Source organism: Salvelinus sp. IW2-2015, linkage group LG20 (assembly GCF_002910315.2).
Source record: "Salvelinus sp. IW2-2015 linkage group LG20, ASM291031v2, whole genome shotgun sequence".
NCBI classification, from domain to species: domain Eukaryota; kingdom Metazoa; phylum Chordata; class Actinopteri; order Salmoniformes; family Salmonidae; genus Salvelinus; species Salvelinus sp. IW2-2015.
In genome coordinates this window covers 55,314,301-55,318,359 of record NC_036860.1, presented here as the reverse complement: position 1 = coordinate 55,318,359, position 4,059 = coordinate 55,314,301, and the positions used below count along the sequence as shown (strand labels likewise).

Below are 4,059 nucleotides of genomic sequence, written 5' to 3'. Positions count from 1 at the left end.
TTGCAGGTCTTTCAGTGTTGCACTTATTCACACAATGCACACCGTGAGGCTGAACTAGAATTAAACGTGTGACACAAGAGCACCGTCTACTGTCAGTCTAGGATATTACAACAAAGTGTTTATTTTCATAGAAGTACTGTACCAGTGGTGACTGGTKGCACTTTAAATCAGAGGATGGGCTCATAGTAATAGGCTGGAAAGGATTGGAATAATTGGGATAGTATCAAACACACCATGTACATTTCCATGTTTGATACCATTCAATTCTATTGACTCTATTCCAGCCATTATTATGAGCCGTCCTCCCCTCACCAGSCTCCTCTGTACTGTACATATCCTAAGTAYCATTTGTAAAAGGTGTTGTATAATCTGTATGTAAACATAATGCATAATAATGACAATGGTACAATTAGGCAGTATGAGGCCAATGGTTTTAAGTTAATTGTCTTTTACATTCTTGTTCCTCCCACTCCCAAAAAGTTGTTTACAATAGATGTAACTCCTCCCTCACCTTCCCTGCAGGCTTTATTCCTATTGGATGACTGTAATTTGAGATACAAGATGCACCAGCAGATTTAACCAATTCAACAACACGTGTTATGATCACAGGAGGTTGTTGGCACCTCAGTGCTAGAAGTGTCACTACAGACCCCCTGGTTCGAATCCAGGCTGTATCACAACCGGCCGTGATTGGGAGTCCCATAGGGCGGCGCACAATTGGCCCGGCGTCGTCCGGAATCGTGTAGGCCATCATTGTAAATAAGAATTTGTTCTTAACTGACTTGTCTAGTTAAATAAAGGTTAAATAATATAATATGATGGTTATGATAATGATGATTTGTGGCCACAGATGATTTGTTTCCGTTTCTACCGATGTGGTTAGATGGGGTAGGCTTACAACAGCTCTATCTAGTGGTCGCGCCGGGGACAACAGTTGTTGACAAACTGTAGCGTTGTAGCTAATCCTAACCCTAACCCTTTTCCTAACATKAACCTAATTCTCCTAACCTGCTACATGAATTCACCTGCGTTAGTTCTGCTGCCTTGAACACAGAGCTTTCCTGGGTTGAACCCCGAGCTTTCCTATGTGGTTATGTGCAGTGGAGCTGATCAGGCTGAATTAACAGAACACACTGTTATTGTAGCACATCCACATTCTCTCTTGGGACAGTTAGATCTGTGATGATAGCAGAGCAACAATAACGCTCCAACCAGGAACAAAACAAGTGTATTTATAGTCCCGTGTCAGTTATAGAACTGGTTCCAGACTAAATTATTCTGAACCAGAAAATATACGGCCTTTTATAATTAAAATGCTGACTGTTAAAGTAGTAAAAAAAAAAATCATGTAACTGATTCTTTTTCACCAATACCAGGCCGCCCATTGCCAGTATAACAGCTAATGTTCTATGCAGTGCTTATATTTATTCCCTATAGTTGTGCTCTGCATCAGGGTTAAAAGTCATATTTATAGATTCATTAATTGACTTTTTCTTTCAGAGTGAAGWTGTACTCTGAGTTCCTCCTGATGAAGTCAAGGACCACCTGCATTATGCTGATTGAGGTACGTTCTGCCCACTGTCCTTTATCATATTTGTATTATTGCGATTGTTTTATCTCATAATAAGACAATCAACAATTTTCTTGATTCAGATATTCCGGGCACTTGGCGCTGTTCGAGGTCCTTCTGGCCATCTGGATCATGCCTACCATTGGCTGGMCTGGCTGCTTGGCCTGTCTACAGCACCCCTGCTGAGCTTTGTTACCTTCTGTTTTGTAAGTATTGCTACACTGAGACCTGCGGTATCTATGGTTCTGAAACAAAATGGTTGAAATGCATCACTGAGGTGCATATTACTGAACACATAGGTAGTGGATGAAGTGTGTTTCAGTATATGCATGTGTAAATGTCTGTGTTCATGTGTGTGTCTGTGTGTGATACTGTGGCTGCCCAAAAGTGCCCGCTTCCATGTGCTTTCGGGAAATTGCTATGAAATCGTTAAGACGCATCGTGCTGACAACAGGAAAACCATGCCCCATGGTGAACTTATTGCCAATAAACAGGCGAGACTGTATAATTGGTGTGGTGTTTGTGCATTCATGTTGGAAGTGTTAATCTGAGATCATCTTGCTTAGCTTATAACTACATTTGTGTATTCACAACACTTGCTTGGGTGTGTGCATTTTCCATATTTGTGAGGCAGGAGGATCGTGGTGGGGTCCAAGATCTCTTAACTCCTCATTAYCGCAGAAGCATTATTCTCCCGTGGTTTATATGGTAAGTGCATTTTGCTCTCATTATTCTGGTATCTCATTAGCTCACCATCTCGATTCAACCAGTACATCCTCTCCTCACAGTTCTGAAATTGAAAACCATTGAAACTTAGAGTTGGGCCCTTCGTATGATCTCTGTGTTTGTATGGTTTCTGCCTCAGGTTTKCCAATGCCTTCTCCACCAATCGCCTGGTCCTCCTGACCACTGAGCTATTCCAAGCAGGAGATGCATGTAGTGGTGAGTGATAGATGGTCTGCATGCTACTCTTTAAAATGTTGAAACTTCCCTTTTGATAGTCATAAGCAGAAACTCCTGCACCGCCCTAACAATCAAACATGTAAAACAGTCCTGCAAAAGCCTGCTCTTCTAGTTGCTCTTCTAGAACCTTTGACTTCATGTAAATGTTTTGTACATCCAGTCATCACACAAACTGCCAAGATTGAGCCAAAATGCAACCTGGAATGCAACTACTTGACGTTAGACGACTACAAAAACATACTGTGGACCACCTCGTAAAAGTAATTCAATGGAATGGAAGCYTGTGTTTTGCTGATATGTTGAGTGTCTCAATTWGTAGAGCACGGCACTTGCAACGCCAGGGTTGTGGGTTTGATACCCACGGGGGACCAATTCAAAAAAGTACCTAAATATACTAAATGAGTGGGACATTCTGTATCTGTACAGCCATATCTGTTAATTTTTTATTCTGTCTCTGCAGGAGTTTTTGTGACGTTGTTTGTGATCGATCGGATTGGCAGGAAGAAAAGCATGGCGATGTGCATTCTGCCCCTGTACTCTTGTATTGGGAGGTAAGTGCCCTCTTCACCTTGGCCAGGTCTGAGATTTGAGAACTGTGGTAATCAAGGGCCTTAACTCTTAACTGACTCAGTTAACCCCTGATTGGCTGTAGAGACTACTCCCTTCTTCATTCCTGTTCTGCTGGCATTTCTCATACTCTCTCTCGCTACAGGGTTGCTCTCACAGTCTTCAGAGCCTTCATCACTGGGGGATTCCAAGTTGCCTTTATCTGCACACCTGAGTTAAGCATATTTACATTTTTCCATCAGTAGATACTTGACATCTAAAATCTCAGCTACTGCTGTTGAGGACATGAGGACAATTTGTATAAACTATTCTTTCTTTAGGGTATGGGGATCGGGACCTGCAGTGGGATGGCCAAGGTGGGTGCCCTCCTAACTCATTTAATAATGACCCGGTTTTAGATGTACTTAATTCAAATCTAAGACATCCTGCCCCCTCACCGAGGGCTCCCCAACAATGCTAACCTCCAGCTGTTTTGGCYCATACAGGTGCCACTCAAGAAGTCTGTGTACCTGACACTGTCCGTGTACTGCATCTGTTGCCTGCTGGACACAGGAGCGTCCGTGCTGTTGCCCATTAAGACCACAGGCCTGGGCCTGCAGGAGACTAGTCAAATAACAGCCGGTCAGGAGAAGACCACGAGCCAGACGTCAAGTGGCTCAGGTTTCACCAACACATGCCAGCTATGGATCAACCTATAACAGCTGATGAGGACAATAGGGTGGGCTAAGGTGTTGAGAGAAATGGATGGAACTTGATTATTCCCACTTCAGTCTTTTCAAGTCATGTCCCATGGATTCTACACAAAAGGACATTAAAGATATTTTTCTGTAATTATTTAGATAATAATAATTTAAGAGAATGTAGATGGCAATAATGAATTCCTCCACATCATTTTCATTATAGCAATACAATGGGTGCATATCTGTGTATGTGCAATATGAGTTCTAAGATTTGTGTAC

General features: G+C 42.4%; 1 pseudogene; it reads left to right on the top strand.

Moving 5' to 3' along the window:
- Positions 1 to 883: 883 nt before the first annotated feature.
- Positions 884 to 3,798, top strand: LOC139029545 (synaptic vesicle 2-related protein-like; annotated as a pseudogene).
- Positions 3,799 to 4,059: the final 261 nt, after the last annotated feature.